Raw genomic sequence first — 21,020 nt, forward strand, 5'->3', positions numbered from 1 at the left:
CACTGGATCGCGACCCCAGCCCCAGCTCCAGACAAAGGCAGATGCTCAACTGCTGAGCCACCCAGGTGTCCCTCAAAAGAACTTTTATATGCTAAGGAGGATCTACAAGATATCAGATGCCTTCCCTTTGTCAAGTTAAGGTTGTTTTTCCCCTGCAGCATAGAGTTGACATTAAGATACTTGGGAATTTCCAGATAATTGATTATTGATAAAAATACTCATTTCTGGGGCACCTGGTGGTTCAGCGGTTGAGTGTCTGCCTTTGAACCTTGGGGTCTGGGATCAAGTCTGGGGATCGAGTCCTGGGATGGAGTCCCATGCTAGGCTCCCTGCGAGGAGCCTGCTTCTCCCTCTGCCTCTGTCTCTCTCTTCTGTGTCTCTCAGAATAAAAAAAAAAAAAAAAAAAGAATACTCTTCTCTTGTAAATCACTAAACCATTTGTAAATCTTTCAGGACTGTGATCCCTATCAGTTAATCTCCTGGAGTTTTTTGTTTGGTTTGTTTCTTCCCTTCAGCTTTAGGGCAGCCTGGAGTGCCTGAGGAATGTCGTACCTCTCCCATCTGAGAGTGGAGGCAGGGGTTAGCCAGGTGTCAGCTTGTGCTTTGTCCTCAGCTGGCCTTCTGCTCTCTCGTCAGGGTCCAGCATGTTTCTTCCGTCTCTTCTCCTGCAACAACTCCTAGTATGGTCTGATGGAGGAAAGATGTTGGAGTCCAGAGCCAATGGCCAAGAAAAATTCTTGAGGCATCTTTGGTGCAAAAAGGTGGTTTTATTAAAGCACCTGGACAGGACCCGTGGGTAAGAAGAGCTGCTTCAGGGTCATGAGGAGTGGCCAATTATATGCTTCCTTTCTGTTGGGCTGACGAGACTGGGGACCACAAAACGGGGGACCCCAGGCCAGCAACCTCCCAATAACGCCGCCTTGCCACCCTACCCTAACTTAGCTTACAAAGACCTGTCACCTTTGCCCTAACTGGAATGCAGCCCTACCCTCATCTTCCCAACAAGACCAACTTGCCTCCCTACCCTAACTTAGCTTACAAAGACCTAAAATCCTTGCCCTAATCGGAATGCTGCCCTGCCCCCACCTTCCCGCCTAAGACACTCTGTAGACCCCCTGCCCTTTGCCTGGGTGTGACTTCCCGCAACTTCCCCGCTCTCTCCTTCCCTCCCCTGTGGGCCGCGGAACCTCCCCCGAGAGCGTCCCATTAAAAGCCTGTTTCGACCAATTTTTGCCTGGCCTCTCTATTCCATTTCACTACCGATCGGATTAAACCTGACTCTTTCCTTTTAATTTTACTTTAATTAATTAATTAATTAATTAATTAATTTTGAAGATTGTATTTATTTATTCACGAGAGATACACAGAGAGAGACAGAGACACAGGCAGAGGGAGAAGCAGGCTCCTCGCAGGAAGTTCCATTCGGGACTTGATTTTGGAACTCCGGGATCACGTCCTGAGCCAAAGGCAGACGCCCAAAGGCTGAGCCACCCAGGCATCCCTAATTATATGCTTTCAAGTTGGGAGGGGGTTAGGGAATAGCGTATTCTCTAAGGAATTTGGAAGCAAGGTTTCCAGGACCTTGAGGGGCCAGCGGTTAGGAAAAGGTCATTTATTACTGTGTAGTAAAACCCTAGTAGTGACCTTCAGGTGTATTTGGGCAGGTCATACCTTTGGCAGGATGATTGCTAACAGATAATCTGGGGCGGGGAGGTAGAGATAAAGTTTCCAAAGGAGATTTTCTTTCTTTCTTTTATAGATTTTATTTATTCATGAAAGACAGAGACAGAGACAGAGACACAGGCAGAGCGAGAAGCAGGCTCTATGCAGGAAGCGGATGTGGGACCTGATCCCAGGATTCTGGAATCACATCCCTGGGCCAAAGGGTTGTTGCAAGGATTTGTCAATGGGCTGCAGGGAGTAAGGAATTAAAAAAAAACAAAACTTTATTTATTCATAAGAGACACAGGGAGAGAGAGAGAAAGAGGCAGAGACGCAGGCAGAGGGAGAAGCAGGCTCCAAGCAGGGAGCCCGACGTGGGACTTGTTAAGTTTTTTAGTAACTAGATGGAAATGAGACCGCCAAGGCAAGCGAGGGTCCAAGAACAGATTTTATTGCAGGCACCCTCGGGCGAGGTTCCACGACTCACGGGGGAGAGAGTGAGTCGAGGAAGTCGCGCCAAGACAAGGTGGTCGGGGGTTTACATAACGTTGTAAGGCAGGACGGTTTCCTATTGGTTGGCTCATATGCAAAGGAAGGCTTGCAATCCAGCCAGTCAAAGGTGACCTCCTCCTCTGGGGTTTGAAGGGCATTGGGTTCGGTTGGGGAAGTCCAAAGGAGAGGTGTAAGGGTCTGCTCAAGCTGTCGTCCCAAGTGGAGGTGGTGACACGAACCTCAGCCATTTTGGCGCATCCGCCATCTTGAGGAGTTTCCCTTCCCGCCTGGCCCCAACAGGCCTCCATCCTGGGACTCCAGGATCAGGCCCTGGGCCAGAGGCAGGTGCTAAACTGCTGAGCCACCCAGGCTGCCCCGGAGTAAGGAAATTTAAACTCTCTGTTGTCCCTGTTTCCCACATCACTATGAGGATGCCAGCAATGATTCCCAGTGCAAGCATCTCTGCTTCCTTGATGGTCCTGGCGATGGGCCTCGGAAAATGAAAGACGACTAAGTGACACAGATCAGGGTTGATCACATCCACCTCCCAGAGCAGGTGAGGAGGCCGGCAACACGTGAGGGAGGTAAAGTTCGGCCCTGGCACGTTGTCCTTTCTTGAACTCTTCCAAACACTGAGGCCGGTGTGGCCCCGCGGTCCAGGAGCTGGATGTGAGCCGCCCCCACACCGTCCGCTTCCTTCGTTCAGCAAGCGCTGCGGGCCCAGGAGGTGCAGGCTTGGTTTTCTCGGGGGCCTCGGGGTCACAGAGCTCTGAACTGGGTCCATCAGGTCAGCGCCACTCACCTGCGGTTTGGCCACGACCCTTCCACTTGGCGCTGTTTCCCGTCTCGGGACTTCCTCCAGCGCCGAGTGCCCAGGTGGGCAGCAGGGACGCTCCGAGGCCCGCAGGTGGGCCCAGAAAATATGTCCACCAAGGCCCTCGGGTTGCGACCGAGACCCACCCCGCCTCCCCAGGCCGCGCGGGTGGGGGAAACACTTCCCACGGGCGGGGGTCCCATTCAGCTCGATTTGATTCCCGCTCCCCCGCCCCCACCCACTATCACCCGCCCGGCCTCAGGTCCTTCCCGCGGCTCTGCGCCCTGACTTGCTTTCAAGTGTGCGGGGGGCGCGGGCAAGGCGGTGTGAGAGGTCACGGTAGATGGGCGCCGGGGGAGCCTGGCGGGCACGCGCACGGGGTGGGGGGCCGGTGGGGGAAGGGGAGGGGCGAGAGCGCGCGGCGGGCACGCGCCCCGGGAATCGGTGGGGGCCGGAGGAGCCGCTCGGGGCGGGGACTGGGGTGCCCAGGCGGAGGAGAGCTGGGCGGGTGTCTGCGTGTGCGGGGGCGGGGGGTCCTCGCTGCGCCTCCGCCTCCGCCTCGGCTCTGGGAGGACGTCACCCCGAAGCCCGCAGCGCCCCGCCTCCTCCCTCTAGAACTCCCTCGGGTGCGGGGCGCACCTCCCTCCCCATCGAGACTTGTGCGGCTGGTTTTGGGCAAAAGAGAATTTCCCGCAGTGAGGCGGGTGGGGGGGTGCACCTGGGGCGGCCGGCTGCCCTTGCTGCGGGCGGGTGGGTAGCGGGAGCCCCGCCGCTGCAGACTCCGAATCCAGCCCCGTCAAGCGGCTTGGGCGGGGCAGGCGGCTCCTGGGTGCGAGGACCCAGGCGGGCGCTGCGGGGTTCAGGGTGCACGCGAGCCGAATGGGGGAGAGACGCGGGCGGAAGTGGGGGCTCGCGGCGGGACCCCAAGAGCGCGGCATCCCGCAGAACTCAGGCGTTGCAGTTGACCTCCTCCACCCCGGGGCAGTTTTGCAGCACCTCTCGCCCGCCCCCTACCTTAGTGCATCCCCTGCCAGTCTTGGGATGTCTGATTATTCTAGAACTATGTCCAAGCGGGATCAATAGTTGATAGATTAAGCTTCATCAAAGTAAGAGAAGACCGAAAGGGACTTATTGTAGCCCGTTTAGCTGTAAGACCCACCTTACCTGTATCATTGAGAACATACTTATTTTTTAATTAATTAATTAATTAATTATTTTGAGAACATACTTCTTGATTGATAAAGGGCTACATAGAAGTAGATTCCTATTTCCTTGGTCTCATCCATCCAGTTTATCATTACAGAAAGTGCCAGATAGAAAAAAAGGAGAGTATACAGTTTCTCTTGTCCATAAGGATAGCAAAGTAGGAAAACTGTAAGAAACTACTTTCTGAACATCTGAAGTTCTAACGCTAGTCCTGGCTCGGCACCGTGTTCGTTTTCTTCACTTATACCTGTTTGCAGTTACTTCGTCTGTCTTTGGCCGTGTTGTCACCTGTCCCTTACGTTATCACTCTCTGGGGCAGTCAGCAACCACTGATTCTCCAACCTCGGTACTGCACCTGCTGCAGAGCTGGCTCTGAGCAAACCTACATCGGAGACACGAGCCTTCTTGGAGGCAGTGTGCAAGATAGGACCAGTTTTCATGGATTTTCTGGCAGTCTCTGCACCCCGGTGTCCCCTCTCCCCTGACCACTTCCAGTTCTGGGTGGGGGTGGGGATGAGTTTTCCAGACCAGGTGGAATCTACATAATGCTGTGTATCTGAACTAGACTTAGATCTAATGCAAAATTTTTTCAGGCTTTTTTAAAAAATTCATAGACACACAGAGAGAGAGAGAGACAGGCAGAGACACAGGCAGAGGGAGAAGCAGAGGGAGAAGCAGGCTCCATGCAGGGAGCCCGGTGTGGGACTCGATCCCGGGTCTCCAGGATCAGGCCCTGGACCGAAGGCACTGCTTAAACCGCTGAGCCACCCAGGCTGCCCCCCCCGCCCCCCCCCCCCCCCCCCCCCCGTGAGGGACTGGGTGGCTCTGCGGTTGAGCATCTGCCTTTGGCTCAAGGTGTGATCCCAGGAATCTGGGATCGAGTCCCACATCGGGCTCCCTGCATGGAGCCTGCTTCTCCCTCTGCCTATGTCTCTGCCTCTCTCTCTCTCTGTCTCTCATGAATAAATAAAATCTTTTTTAAAAATTGAAAAAAAATAAAAATTACTCAATGAGGGCTCCTGGGTGGCTCCTGTCAGTTAAGCAGCTGCTTTCGTCTCAGGTCATGATGTTGGGGTACTGGAATCGAATCTGTGGCCTCCACTCAGCGTTGAGTCTGCTTGTCCCTCTCCCTCTGTTCCTCTTTCTGTGCAGGCACTCACTTTCTCTGTCTTTAAAATGGATAGATAAAATCTCTTTTAAAAAATTATCCAATGAGAAAGATTATAGATAGAAAACTTCTTAATGCTACTTAAGCTGATTGCCAGCAGTACCTATATACACAGTCAAAACACTTCTGTAGATAGAGACTGACAAAATGTTCCAAATGCATTTTTAACTGTTTTTCGAGCTTCTTGGTATGATATATTTTAAGAATATGTCAGGTTTTTTTTAATTAAAATTTTTTTATTGGAGTTCAATTTGCTAACATATAGCAAAATATGTCAAGTTTTTATTAAGCTGCATACATTTCATTTGAATAGTTATATTTTGGTGTAATTGATTTATAATGCATAGGTATTTTCTAAATTGAGCTAAATACCACAGTACTTGGCTGACTTGGTGGGTAGAGCACGTGACTCTTGATCTCAGGATCGGGAGTTCAAGCCCCATGTTGGGCATGGAGTCAACTTTTAAAAAATAATAGTGGTCAGCTAACTACCTAAATCCTACCTATTGTAGGATTCAGTAAAATAATTATTTAGTTTTTATTAATTTAGTTTAATGTGCAATAATTTTCTAATATATATACAATATTTAGCACAGTTTTGCTATCATATACTCAATATGGAAGTTGTTATTGTTATCATTACTCTTATTACCTTGACCTCTGAAACAGAATAAAAATAACCATGAGAGAGACAACTTATTTAAAAATATTCTTGGAATTACGGAGGGGTAGTAAATAAATGGTGCAACATAAACTAGGAGACACTAACTTGCTTGATATTCAGTATAAGACTGTTCTGAAAGAAGTGCATCTCCCTGTTTTATAAAGGTGGCAGGAGATACCTGTAAGTTGGGAAGAGATTTGCTACGTCTGCGGCCTTGTATCCAGGATGCAGGCCCTCCTTGGGAAAGTTCATGTGTGTTTAGTCTTGGAATAGCCCAGGCTCTATGGAATAAAGGTTAGTTCATTTTGGAGGCTGGAGTGAAGTTGATTTTTACAGCTGCTTCTGTTAATTATTCATAAATAAAGATGTACCTAGTTTACCTAAATGCCAAATGTATCCAGTTTCCATAACTTTGGGCTTTTGTTTAACTTTCTTTTGGTAGAAAGAGGAATTAATGAAGACTTTAATTGGAAGCCTATGAGGGAAACCTTTGCACAGTTTGGCTGTCTGCCCCTCCCTGCTTCTTTATCTCCCTCCATCCCACTTCCCCTTTACAAATTTTCTTGGTTTGTTTCATTCTTTGTTTAGAGAGCCTTCCAAGCACTGAGCCACCCTCAAATAAATAAACGTGTGTGGTGAATCACAATAAATAAAATCTTTGAAATAAATAAATAAATACTCTTAAAATTTTTTTTTAAAGATTTTATTTATTTATTCATAAGAGACACAGAAAGAAAGGCAGAGACACAGGCAGAGGGAGAGGCAGGCTCCATGTAGGGAACCTGATGTGGGACTTGATCCCAGGACCCTGGGATCGCGACCTGAGCTCAAGGCAGATGCTGAAACAACTGAGTCACCCTGGCTCCCCGAGACCTTCCCTTTCTATCAATATATGCTCGTGGTATTGGACAGTTTCCTAATTTCGTGTTCACCCATTTGCTTGTTTGTCTCTTGCACTAAGCCAGTGTTCCCAAGCATATCAGGTCCCCTTTATACTTGCAAAATATCAAGGACCACACAGCTTTGGTTTCTGTAGATGACATCTATTGATCTCAAAGCTGAGAAATATAAAAAATATGTATTGATGCATTTGAAAATTATAATAAATCCATTTAATATTAACATAAGTGGCATGTTTTGATGAAGAACAACTATTTTCCAGAACTAAAACCATGTAGAGTGGAGTTTTACATTTTTGTAAATCCCTGTCTGGCTCTAAAGACACAATGTTATTAAGACATATTACTTATCCCTCAATGGTTTTGCTTGTGGTGATTTTTTCTTCTTTTTTATAGTGGTAAAATATCCATGACATAAAATTTACCATTTTAACCATTTCTAAGTGTACACTTTATTTATTTTAAACATTTTATTTATTTTATTCATGAGAGACAGAGAGGCAGAGATACAGGCAGAGGGAGAAGCAGGCTTCCTGTGAAGAGCCTGATGTGGGACTCAATCCCTGGACCCTGGGATCACGACCTCAGCCAAAGGCAGATGCTCAACCACTGAGCCACCTAGGTGCCCCTCTAAATATACACTTTAGTGGTACTAAGTGCATTCCCATTGCTGTGTGATCACCCCCTCCATGTCTCTCCAGAACATCTCATCCTTCCAGAACTGAAACTCTGTCCTTAATTACACACCAGCTCCCCATCCTCTGGCCCCTCCTTTGCTGGTAGTTTTGTCCAAATACTAGAGATGGCTATCCACTTTCTGGAACAGTGTGCTCTTCCCCTCAGTATTTCAGAGGACTTACTGTGGGCATCACCTAAGGCAAACATTTTGAACAGCTTCCACGACGTGAGGCCTAGCACAGGTATGCGGGGTGCAGAGGACACACTCTGCCCTCAGGTAGCTTAGTTTTAGCTAGACAGGAGCATATAAAATGAAATCTATGCACAATCGTGTGCATTCAGAAAATACTTATTGAAGATCTTTTTTTCTTTAAAGATGATTTATTTATTTATTCATGAGAGACACACAGAGAGAGGCAGAGACATAGATAGAGGGAGAAGCAGGATCACGACCTGAGCCAAAGGCAGACGCTCAGCCACTGAGCCATCCAGGTGCCCCAGATCTTTTTTTCTTTGATCACAAACTGCACTTTTTTTTTTTTTTTTTTTTTTACAGTTTAGCATCTCTTAAATCAGGGATGAATTTTACTATCCATGAGTATCATAGTTTAACCATCAGACTTTTTTCTTGGTGGTACATAAATATTGGTGCACTTGGGATGCCAAGTGTGTCTGCTTTTGGCTCAGGGCATGATCCTGGAGTTCTGGGGTCGAGTCCCACATCGGGCTCCCTGTGGGGCGTCTGTTTCTCCCTCTGACTATGTCTCTGCCCTCTCTCTGTGTCTCTTGTGAATAAATTAATAAAAAATCTTTAACAAAAACATAATGGTGCACTTGACAGTACAAAGGCATCTTAGATGTGATGGGACATGGTGTGTGTCAAGTACTGTTCAAAGTGCTGGAATACAGCAGTGATCAGAACAGACAAAAAGGGGAGAGGGTAGTGGAGATGGGGGGAACAGAAGAAGGGGATGAAGAATACACCTGTCATGATGAACCCTGCATAATGTATAGACTTGTTGAATTGCTGTATTGTACACCTGAAACTAATACAACACTGTACTTCAACAAAAAGTTAAAGATTAAATTAAAAAAATAAAAAATAAAGATTTACAGATTTTTTTTTTTTTAAGATTTCTTTCTTTTTTTTGAGAGAGAGGGAAACAGACTTCCCGTTGAGCAGGGAGTCCCTTATGGGGCTGGATCCCAGGACCCTAAGATCACAACCTGAGCTGAAGGCACCTGCTTAACCGACTGAGCTACCCACGCACTGCACCCCAAATATTTACAGATTTCAAGTTTGGGGCGAGAAGAAGCAATTACAGTCAGTCTGGGAGAACTTTTAACAGAAGTAAAGTTGGATTCACATATCAGTGGGGTCATGTCAAAAGTATACAGCTTGAGAAGTGCTTGTACATTAAATTTGAGAAATTTTGAACCTATAATTATTATAAATGATAATAGGTAAAGTCAATGGCAGAAAGAAAAACAAGAGGGAGAAAGGCAGGAAAAGCTCCTTTACCACCACGGGGTGGGGGGTGGGAGGTGATTATCAAACTAACTCCTTATCCCAAGACTTGGTTGTTCAATGGAAATAGTTTGACATTACCCTAACTTTTCAGAAGCAAGAAGAAATGTTACAGAAGGATACCAGCTAATAAAAAAAAACCCCACCACCACCTCCAAAGACAAAAAGGATAGTGGATAATACGTAGCAGGCATTCACTACTCTTTGTTCTTTCTCTTTTTCTTAATTTATTTTTTATTGGTGTTCAATTTACCAACATACAGAATAACCCCCAGTGCCCGTCACCCATTCACTCCCACCCCCCGCCCTCCTCCCCTTCTACCACCCCCACCCAGTTCGTTTCCCAGAGTTAGGAGCCTCTCATGTTCTGTCTCCCTTTCTGATATTTCCCACACATTTCTTCTCCCTTGCCTTATATTCCCTTTCACTATTATTTATATTCCCCAAATGAATGAGAACATATAAAGTTTCTTCTCTTAATAACTGGCAAGTGTTGGGGCTTTTGGCTGGCTTAACCGGTAGAGAATGCAACTCTTGAGATCTTGGGTTTGTGAGTTCAAGCCCCATGGGGGGCGTAGAGCTTGCTTAAAAAACAAAACCAAACAAAACTGGCTGGCATGTACCTAAAGCCCCTATAGGACTTTGTACATGATGTTCCCCTCTCAGCTGACAGCTCAGGGTGCCATAAGCATTGGGGAGCTTGTAGACCAATAGGACAAGATGTTTACTGCCTTCTGTTGAAAAGTAACAACCTCTGGGCAGCCCGGGGGCTCAGCAGTTTAGTGCCGCCTTCAGTCCAGGGCATGATCCTGGAGACCCCGGATCGAGTTCCATGTCGGGCTCCCTAGATGGAGCCTGCTTCTCCCTCTGCCTGTGTCTGTGCCTCTCTTTCTCTCTCTGTCTCTCATGAATGAATAAATAAAATCTTTATTTTATTTTTTTAATTAATTAATTTATTTATTCATGAGAGAAGAGAGAGAGAGAGAGGCAGAGAGAGAAGCAGGCTCCATGCAGGGAGCCTGATGTGGGACTCGATCCCGGGACTCCAGGATCACGCCCTGGGCTGGAGGCAGGTGCTAAACCACTGAGCCACGAAGGGATCCCCAAATAAAATCTTAAAAAAAAAAAAAAAGTAATAATCTCTTTTATTTGGTCACCATTTTACATGCATAACTACTCAAAGATTTGCTGAGTGACCTCTGCCTCTCTCTCTCTCTGTGACTATCATAAATAAATAAAAATTAAAAAAAAAAAAAAAGATTTGCTGAGTGAGTGGATGTTCTTTTTGGATCACAACATCCCTTTGAGACAGGCCAGAAAATTTGCATCACCATCTAATGGGGATGAAGGACTTCTTCGGCATCACCCCACAAATGCAGGGGAGACCCAGATCTTCTGACTCTTGTGCAGAAATGCTCCAAGTCCAGCTCTTGGGAAGAAGTGTCCAACTATATCCGACCAGTCAAAGTGCAGGAATCTTAGTCTTGCTTCCTTTCCAATCGAGGCTCATTCTGTGACAATGCCATCTAGCTTGGAGGTATGGTTCAGATGGAGGCCGCCCTCTCTAAAGTAGGCCATAGAGGCTTCCAGAGGCAAAATGGAGGCTACTGTTTATGGAGAGGGAGAGGAGGGAGGTCAAAGACAGTGATCTGGAGATGTGTTCGGAGGGCATCCTGGAGGCTGCGGATGAGGCCAGGCTCTGTGTCATTCCTGGTGTTTGAAGGAACTCAGCAGCAGCACAGCTCCATGGGTGCTGTCTAGTGGAGGGTCTGGGTGACGGAGGAGCAGCAGGATGGCGATAGATGTTACCCTTTCAAATGTAGTATCTTTTCAATCTGCACCAGACTGTAGCCTCTGATCTGATCTGATTTGGGGTCTCCGGAGGTGGGAGTTTATTTTTTTAGTTTTAAAAAGATGTTATTTATTTATTTGTTCATGAAAGACACAGAGAGAGCAGAGACACAGGCAGAGGGAGAAGCAGGCGTCCTGCAGGAAGCCTGATGCAGGACTCGATCCCGGGATCCCAGGATCACAACTTGAGCCGAAGGCAGACTCTCGACCCCTGAACCACCCAGGTGTTCCCAGTGGTGGGAGTCTAAGAGCTACTCTTGCCCTTTCTTTGTGGCTTCCTCAGGCTCTCTCCATCTTTTCTGACTCTCTTTCTTCCAGCCGAACTGTTTCTCCTTTTAATCAAGAAGAACCACAAGAAATAGAGAACTGGGCCCAGAGCCAGGGAGCTTGGCTGGCGTCTTTGGAGGCTGCCGGGCCAGGTCCCTGAATCCTCTGGCTTCATGGCCCGTACCCAGGAAAGTGGGTCAGGCATTCAGCGAATGCTTTCCAATTCGCCTCACGAGGGTTTTCAGCATCAGATTAGACTATGGGTGTAAACTAGGAAATGCTACAAGAATGCAAGTTCTGAAATAAGATGTCTAGTGACAATCAGAATCAAATTTTTGTCTTAAAATAGATGATATTCATCTCCTCTGATTCGATGTCAAAAATGTGCAGACTTTTTGGTCATTTGGAGAGGCCAGCATAATTGTAAGTTGCATAGCTTACAAAGGCTTCTCATGGGACACGAGGTTTTCTGTGTTATAAAAACTGATAAGAATACAATCAAGGGGAGGGGCACCTGAGTGGCTCAGTCAGTTAAGCGTCTAACTCTTGGTTTCAGTTCAGGTCATGATCTCAGGGTCATGGAATCAAACCCTGCGTTGGGGTCCACACTCAGCATGGAGTCTGCTTATCCCTCTCCCTCTGCTCCTCCTCCTCCTGCCCTCTGCCAGCTTTGTTGCTTTCTAGAATAAAGAAAATTAGGGATGCCTGGTGGCTCAGCAGTTTAGCTCTTGCCTTCAGCCCAGGGCATGATCCTGGAGTCCTGGGATCGAGTCCTGAATCAGGCTACCTGCATGGAGCCTGCTTCTCCCTCTGCTGGGGTCTCTGCCTCTCTTTGTGTCTCTCATGAATAAATAAATAAAATCTTTAAGAAGAAAGAAAGAAAATTAAATCTGAAGAAGAAAGAAAGAACAGTATAAAGAGGCCCCCCAAAGAGCTGAAAATACCATCTACTCCATTACAGCTTGTGCCACATTTGTACATGGGAACTGGATTTTCTGTAAAGCCCTAATGAACGTATTTATGGCCTCCTCTTTCTTTGGGTGAAATTAACGTCTCTGCATGAGCCAGAAATTAATTTTGTATTTCACCTTTTCTCCCTAGTGCTTTCTCAGGGCTTTGCCACCGGCGCCCCGCAGCCCCCACCTTTCTGTCTCTGCAGGAACCTCTCCCTGAGCCCCCCGCCATCGTGCGCTCAGGTGCCTTGCCAGCATCCTTGCTTGCACGGGCCTGTGCAGCTGTCCCCATCCACTTGCCTCGTCTTGTCCGCAGGCCTGGTCCCCTCCCAGCCTGACCCCACTCCACTGGCTGCGGCTCTCCCTGGGCCAAAACCCCACCCCAGAGCCAATCTTGCCATGAGCCACCCTTGGCTCTGCATCAGAATACAGAGTCTGTCACTCCCTTGTCTTGTCCGGTGGAGCCACCCTCGTGTCCCCTCTGGGTCACTGCCATCAGCTGCTCCTCCTTCATCTGCTAGAGTCACTTCTCAACCGCCCGAGTGATGCCCTGTTCTGAACCTCGCAGTGGCTCCTTTTCTTTCGTGTTGGTAGCATTCTTTTTTTTCTTTTTGTAAGATTTTATTTATTTATTCATGAGACACAGAGACTGTGAGAGAGGCAGAGACACAGAGGGAGAAGCAGGTCCCTGCAGGGAGCCCAATGCGGGACTCGATCCCGCGACCCCCGATCACGCCCCAAGCCAAAGGCAGGCGTTCAACCGCTGAGCCACCCAACGTCCCCGATGCTAGGGTTCTTACAACGACTTCTCAGGTCCCCCGTGATGTGCCCCTGGCCCTGTACCTCTCTGAGCTCCTCTACCACATTGGCCTCCAGGGACATGCCAGGCATATTCCGTCCTTACCCAGGAAGAGCCCTGGCACCAGAGCTTGTCCTTCCAAGTTACCCAAGTGACCCGCTGTGCTGCCTCCGTGGAGGCTTTCCCTGAATGTCACCTCCTCCCCCAGGTCTGCCCTGACCACCTGACTCCAAATTGCTCGACATCTGGATCCCCCTCACCCTCCTGGAACTTATATTTTTAAGTCCTCTCGTCATCACTTTGTAACGCCTACCGAGCAGATTGCAAGGCTTCTCCTGCCTATTATTTGTTCTCTGTCTCCCTCTGCTGGAATGGGTGCTCTGCAAGGGGAGGGGTCTTTGTTCCCCTCAAAGCTCCGACCCCCGAGGTGCCCTTAATAAGCTGAGCGAACAGATGAGTGATGCTCACAGCCGGTCATCTCAGCCTCTGCCTACTTGCTGTCAGCACGAGCTTCCCACTGGGCTCAAACCTGTCAGACAGATTTATTCTCAGGATTTCAGCGTGGCTTTGTACTGGGGTGGCGGGGTGGGTGGAGGGACTAGAAGGAGACAAGGATGTACAGGACATTTGATCTTTTGGGTTTTTCTAAGATCTTATTTATTTATTCATGAGAGACACACACAGAGAGAAGCAGAGACATAAGCAGATGGGGAGCCCGATGCAGGACTTGATCCCAGGACCCTGGAATCATGACCTGAGCCAAAGGCAGCCGTTCAACCACTGAGCCATGCATGTGCCCCAGGACATTTGATCTTTTTTTTTTTTTTTTTTTTTAGGACATTTGATCTTGATGAAAACAGTGATTTATTGTTCCAAACATTTCAGGTATTGGAATTAGCAAATCAAAAGTTCTAAAACTTTGGGGAGTCTGGGTGGCTCAGTCGCTTAAGTGTCTCACTCTTGCTTTTGGCTCAGGTCACCATATCAGGATAGAGCCCCACGTCAGGCTCTGCGCTCATTGTGGAGTCAGCTTGTCTCTCTCTCCCTCTGCTCTTCTCTATGCTCTTTCCCTCTCTCTCTTTCTCTGTCTTTCAAATAAAGAAAATATTTTTTAAAAAATTAAAAAACTTTAGATAAGGAGAAATTTCCCTGGGGTGGGGCAGGGGAGCAGGGCAGGCTCCCAATCGGGTTGATCCCGTGGACTGTGTGGTTTCCTGTGTGTGTTTGGGGGTGTGTGTGTACCCATGTGCGTGTTTGTGGAGAGTGTTCTAGAGCCCTTGCTGGAGTCTCAGACAACCTATCCCCCACAGAACATCAGGATCCCTGGGTCAGGACAGACCCAAATGTGCGTACTGAGTGCCACTGACCACCTGCCACCTTGGCACCCGGAAATGTCACTGTTGGCTCTTTCTGCCCCTGGGGCCCCACTTGGAAACAGTTCAGTGACTTTACTGAAAGTTCTTTTGTGCTCGAGCAGCAAGGGTACACACTCGGGGTGGGGAGCCCGACTGCCCCGGTCTGGATCCCAGTGGGCACTGCCTGCCGTGTGTCTCTGCGCGAGTTACTTCACCTCTCTGAGCCTCGCCTCCTTCCTCCTAGAGTAGGGACGAGTCAGGCCGCACAGTGAATTCGCATAAAGGTTTAGGCTGCCCCGGGCACGTGGTCAGCGCGAATATTCTACACACTGGGGCTTTCTTTCCTAACAGTGTGACACGGGCAAAGTGTACTATAGAAAGCGTTTGAGTTTCCACTGGAGAGGTGATTGGACATTGCGCAATGGCACAGAGCGCGCAGGGCTGGCTCAGAATGCACTAGCCTCAGTTCTGGAAACTTTACCACTAATCCGTACAGTCACAGAGAACTGGACTGTGCCAAGTGTCTAACCCCAGGAGTTTACATTTCAGTGAATATCTGACTCGGAAGGCTTGGTTCCTAGAAGGCTGTTAATAATTTGGTGGAAGGATGTGTAAAATATAAACCTTTGCAAACTGTTTTCAGTGATTTCTAAATATTAACATTGGTCATATCCTTGATGAAAAAATATATTTGGAATTTCTCGTAAAAAGAAACCTCAGAGGGATGCCCGGGTGGCTCAGCGGTTGAGCATCTGCCTTCGGCCCAGGGCGTGATCTCAGAGTCCTGGGGTCGAGTCCCACATCAGTTTCACTGCATGGAGCCTGCTTCTCCCTCCGTCTATGTCTCTGCCTCTTTCTCTGTTTCTCATGAATAAATAAATAAAATCTATTTAAAAAAGAAAAGAAAAGAAATCTCAGAGATAGTCCAAACTACACAACAAATGACTTACTTTGTGGCCATATTTGCATTTTGCCTTGTTTTTGATCTTAAATGATGAGAGTTATTTTGGTCAGTATGCTTATGGATCAGGCTCGGTTGTTATGGCTTTTGCATATTTCCAGAAATTAAATTCACCTCCCAAAGATGAAAATGAGACAATTATTGAGGACAGTTAAAAATGTGCCCTGTGGTGGTTTTGTAAGTGTATATATTTATCGAAACTCATCAAGTGGTGCACTTAAAGACAAGCACACATTTTTTTGAGGGGGATTGTCTAAATTATAGTCTAGTAAAGTTTACAGAAAAGATAATGAAATCCTCGAAATAGTCACTGTGTGCTCAGCAGACAGATCACAAAAGCTTGGTCTGTGGCATTGCTAGCAGAATCAGTGTGCTCCCTGGCAGGGGGCTGCTTGCAAAGGATCGGACCCTGTGTGGAGATGTCCACTCAGTCACTGTGTGTATGTGATGGGGGTGCTGGGAGTGTGCCTGGGAGAGACTCGGTGTCCCCACTATTGAGCAATCCCCCACCACTCGCTCCAGATCAGAGACACGGAAGGCCGCATGCTAAGGGTGACTTCTTCCTTAGACCTGCCTGTTTCTGCCGTGTGGTACCCTCAGGCCCCAACATCCTCTGGACTTCCTTCCAAAAGGGCTAACCCATTCTTGGACTGCCTGTCTGGTGAGGCTTCTGGAAGAGGTTATGGAAGCAACTCAAAACAGCTGTCTCCACTGAGCTGGGGGCGTAGGTGAGCCCCATGCCAGGCCAGCGCCTGGGCTGCTGGAGGACTGGAGGCAGGGCCAGCTGTGGCCTTTCATCTCTGTGGGGGAAGGGACCCGCTGATCCAAGACCTGAGCTCCCAGGCAGACAGAGTGCACTGGAGACCTGCCTCTTTGTCTTAGCAATCAGCTGCTAGGTGAGGCACCCTGCATCAGTGTCCCTTGTCTTTGACTGTTGTAATATTTTAATTCTTATTTATTTATTTTAAAGATTTTATTTATTTATTCATGAGAGAAACAGAGAGAGAGGCAGAGACATAGGCAGAGGGAGAAGCAGGCCCCCTGCAGGGAGCTGATGTGGGACTTGATCCTGGGACCCCAGGATTATGATCTGAGCCAAAGGCAGATGCTCAACTACTGAGCCACCCATGCATCCCTATTTAAAAAAAATATTTTATTTATTTATTTGACAGAGAGAGAATGCAAGAGAGTACAAGCAGGGGGAGCGGCAGGCAGAGGGAGAGGGAGAAGCAGTCTCCCTGCTGAGCAAGGGAGTCCTACGTCCATCCCAGGACCCCAGGATCATGACCTGAGCCGAAGGCAGATGCTTAACCCCCTTAGCCTCCCGGCGCCCCTTGACTATGGGTATATTTTTATTTTATTTATTTTATTTTATTATTTTTTATGGGTATATTTTTAAATGGTGGTTGTACAGGCACAATTTTAGAAGGAAGGCTGAAGCCATCTGTTTGATCCTAATAGATCATCCTGGGCTCCTCCTGCCATGCCCATTGAGGGTTTATGACTCCACTTTCGGCATAATTAATTCCTTTTCTCCTTTATAGCTTTTGAAAGGGCAGGAGGGGGATTTCGTGAGTGCTGGTATATTTTTCTAATACATACCCGCAAAATGAGACACAGACCAGGAACAGTGGGGAATCAACTTTTATGTGGGACTTGATCGGCGGTTGGCACACCCCGTTTTGCCATTACAGACAGCTCCTCGTGTGCCTTTCTCAGACAGCCCACGCGGGTGTGTACTCCCCAGCGCTTGTGGCAGGCTGTGCCTGGGCTCCGGTGTCCGTCTCAGAGCAAACCTTTGGTGTCAGTAGAAGCACACGCATAGCTGAGTGGTGCTCACCTCCCACCATCCCTCTCTCCTTTGCTTTTACCAAATTTGGCAAGTCAGCTCCAAGTAGGATGTTGCAAAATATATTAAGGGATAGAAAAAAGATAGGAAAGGTAAAGTGCTGTAAGAGTCTGGCCAATGTTCTCGTTAATGGCAGTGCCTCAAAGTAGATGCCCGTCTCTTTCTCCTCACAACACCACACTGCCACATCATAGTAATTTGTGGGTGCTTTCTAGGGTCGTTGATTCATCTAGCAAACATGCTTTGAGCCCACATGGGAGCAGCCTGGTTCCTGTGGAGGAGGCCCATAGCCTGAGACTGATCCTAAGCAGAGAGGGAAAGTTCGCTTTGAATGAGCTTTCTCAAGCCAGGCTTGGGAGTTGGACAGAAAGGCTGGGTGAAAGGTCAGGCCATAGATCCTGGTGTGAGCTGAATCCAGGACCACAGGGAGCAAAGAAGTTAAGGCCTGGAGAAATGAAATGGTTTATCCAGGGTCTCCTGACTTCAGCCTGGAGGTTTCTCTCTTAGATTATACCTGCTGTATTCTTTTTCTTTTTTTTTAAGATTTTATTTATTCATGAGAGAGAGAGAGAGGCAGAGACACAGGCAGAGGGAGAAGCAGGCTCCATGCAGGGAGCCTGACGCAGGACTCAATCCCGGGTCTCTAGGATCAGGCCCTGGGCTGAAAGCGGCGCTAAACCGCTGAGCCACCCAGGCTGCCCTACCTGCGGTATTCTTTTATTTTTTGGAAAGAGTGAACGCAGAACCTGATGCGGAGCTCGATCCCATGACCCTGAGATGATGACCTCAGCTGAAACCTAGAGTCAGATGCTTAACTGACTGGGCCATTGAGGTGCCTTGCCCACTGTATTCTTGGTTGTTGTTTTTTTTCAATATTTATTTATTTGTTTGTTTGTTTGTTTATTTATTTGTTTATTGTTTTTTGTTTTGTTTTTTATTTATTTATTTTTTTAATTTTTATTTATTTATGATAGGCACACAGTGAGAGAGAGAGAGAGGCAGAGACACAGGCAGAGGGAGAAGCAGGCTCCATGCACCGGGAGCCTGACGTGGGATTCGATCCTGGTCTCCAGGATCGCGCCCTGGGCCAAAGGCAGGCGCTAAACCGCTGCGCCACCCAGGGATCCCTGTTTTGTTTTTTAATTTGGAGAAAGAGGAAAAAATTTTCATACCCTTAAAACTCATCGGATTTATGTGAAATCACCATTTCCCAAACACCATTTCATGGAATATTAATTCTGCAAGATATCATTCTGTATTCCCAATTTTGTCATTATGTATTCCCACCTGTGTGGCTCAGTCAGTTAAGCGTCTGCCTTCAGCTCAGGTCATGACCTCAGGGTCCTGACTGAGCCCCAAGTAGGACTCCCTGCTCAGCGGGAAGCCTGCTTCTCCCTCTCCCTCTGTCTGCCGCTCCCCATGCTTGTGCTCTCTTGCATTCTCTCTGTCAAATAAATAAATAAAATCTTAAAAAAAAATTATGTTAGCAATATAATAATAAACCTGTACTTAATAAACAATAAAGTACAGGTTTATAAAATGTGAAACCCATGTATGTAGTTATTACTATTAGTATATGATAATCACTCTCGTGTGGTAATCTTACAGTACTCCGTGAATACTGCATCAAACCCTAAAATGCATCAAACCCTAAAATGCAAACCCTAAAATAGCATGAAGTGGTCACTTGATCTTACAATACGGATTCTACTCACAGGAAGCGTTTGTCAACTCCATACTCTGTGTGTTATTTGTACATGGGCAAGCCTGTATTAGATTTTTTAAAATTAAAACCTCAATATATGATTAGCATTCAATATTTATTACATATTACACATCAATAAGATTTAAAAAACTAAATGCAGCCTTTTAAGACAAGCTTGCGTGTAGATACTGAATCGTTCAGCTCTGTGTGTATCTAAAACAGACGGATGAGCGGGTGAGTGTGGAGCCTCCACCGAGTTCTGGTGGCTTCACGGCAGAAGAAGACAGCTCACGTGGTCATGACCAGTTCTGTCCCTGGCTCTGTGTGTGGCCTCTGTGCTCCAATTCTTCTGTCTATAAGATGGGTGCTGATGCAGAACTTTGCAAATAGAAAATACAAGCGACCAAAATCATAACCTGGAGACAGTTAGATACTGAGATATGAGTTATCCCATAATCTCTCTCCAAAATGTCTCCTGAAGGTAATAGTTTTAATCAGGATTTGGGCCAACTTTTCTGCAATTACATAATTATTAGGCACAAGGATTCTGGAAAATGTTTCTTTGCATGTGAATATTTTTGAAATGTAAAAAAAAACACAGTCCGGGACTCCCGGCTGGCTCAGTCAGAAAAGCATGAGACTCTTGATTTTGGGGTCATGGGTTCGAGTCCCACATTGGGTGTAGAGATTACTAAAAAATAAATTAATTTTATTTAATTAAAAAAAGATTGATTGATTTTAGAGGGGGTAGGGGCAGAGGGAGAGGGAGGGAGAATCTCAAGCAGACTGAGTGCAGAGCCTGATGTGGGGCTCAATGTTACAACTCTGAGACCATGACCTGAGCTGAAACCAAGAGTCTGACACTTAACCATCTGGGCCACCCAGGCGCCCCGAAATAAATAAACTAAAAACCACAAACGTATGTCCCATTTGGTTGTCTGTGATGAATGTCAGTGGACTTAGTGATTTTCTCTTGAAAATGGTAAAGACCATTTAGATGGTCAAAGGTCATGGTTAAAATGATTTTTCTGGTGTTAGGAACCATATATTCTGGGTATGAAAGGATACTTTGGTTTTCAAATAGCCAAATACTGATTTTAAATAAAAGTTGATTATTTGATCATGTTTTCACAGACCTTTATTATATTGTTTTATAAGTTTAGTTAAGGAGAGAAAAAGGTTGTTTATTTGAGTGTCTTACTTGATAACCAACACTGCATCTTCATTCCTCCTGGGTGATAGAAACCATATGAAGTTGAAACGATTTACTTTGGTCCTCAAATGCATCTATAGCATGAGTCAAAACATCATTTCATTCACTTCTGAAAGGTAGGTACTCCCCTCAAATTTACCTTAACAAACTCATTTATAGTATGTGCAATTGTTTAAAATAAGGTTATTAAGAGATCATTTAAAATGGCTACATTTGGGGATACCTGGGTGGCACAGTGGGTTAAGGATGGGACTCTGATTGGTGGTGATCTCAGGTCATGAGATTGAGTCCTGAATTCCCTTCTTTATTACCCGCTCCCTCCTCAGGGCAAGTCTGCTTGGGATTCTCTCTCTCTCTGCCTCTGTCCCTCTCACTCCTGCTCTCTCTCATAAATAGGTAGATCTTAAAAAAAAAAAATGGTTACATTCTATTATATTTTGTTTAATTCAGACTTTTCACTGATTCAGCCTGGCCCTTCCCCTAAGTGGGCCAAATTGCCAAATCATCAGACACCATTGTCACCAGCGTTTAGTGCCAGCATTAACTCCTGACCCCGCTGGTCCACAGATCAATTGTCAGAATGGCCTGGCTTGGGGATCCCTGGGTGGCTCAGTGGTTTGGTGCCTGTCTTCCACCCGGAGCATTATCCTGGAGACCTAGGATCGAGTCCCACATCGGGCTCTCCACAGGGAGCCTGCTTCTCCCTCTGCCTGTGTCTCTGCCTCTCTCTCTCTGTCTCTCATGAATAAATAAATAAAATCTTAAAAAAAAAAGAAAAGAATGGCCTGGCTGGTTTAGCAATACATTCAGAGCAAATAATTCCAAGCTCTCCATTTCTAAGTTCCTGCTGGCTGGAATCTTTGGTGACTTTTCTCCCCCCACGAGGAATTTATAAAGCACCAGAAATGGACGGTCCCTTGGGAGCTTAACGCTGGCAACGGCTCAGGGATCCATCC

The 21,020-nt window shown here is 46.9% G+C and overlaps 1 long non-coding RNA gene across 1 annotated transcript in view; it reads left to right on the forward strand.

The window, feature by feature from the left end:
* Window positions 1–2,291: 2,291 nt before the first annotated feature.
* Window positions 2,292–21,020, forward strand: part of LOC144323602 (uncharacterized) — a 59,499-nt gene continuing 40,770 nt past the window's right edge. Inside the window, exon 1 of the long non-coding RNA XR_013389004.1 lies at window positions 2,292–2,710. This is a non-coding gene — a long non-coding RNA (uncharacterized LOC144323602). The remainder of the gene's footprint in view (window positions 2,711–21,020) is intronic.

This window comes from Canis aureus, chromosome 11 (genome assembly GCF_053574225.1).
Source record: "Canis aureus isolate CA01 chromosome 11, VMU_Caureus_v.1.0, whole genome shotgun sequence".
In the NCBI taxonomy this organism is placed as follows: domain Eukaryota; kingdom Metazoa; phylum Chordata; class Mammalia; order Carnivora; family Canidae; genus Canis; species Canis aureus.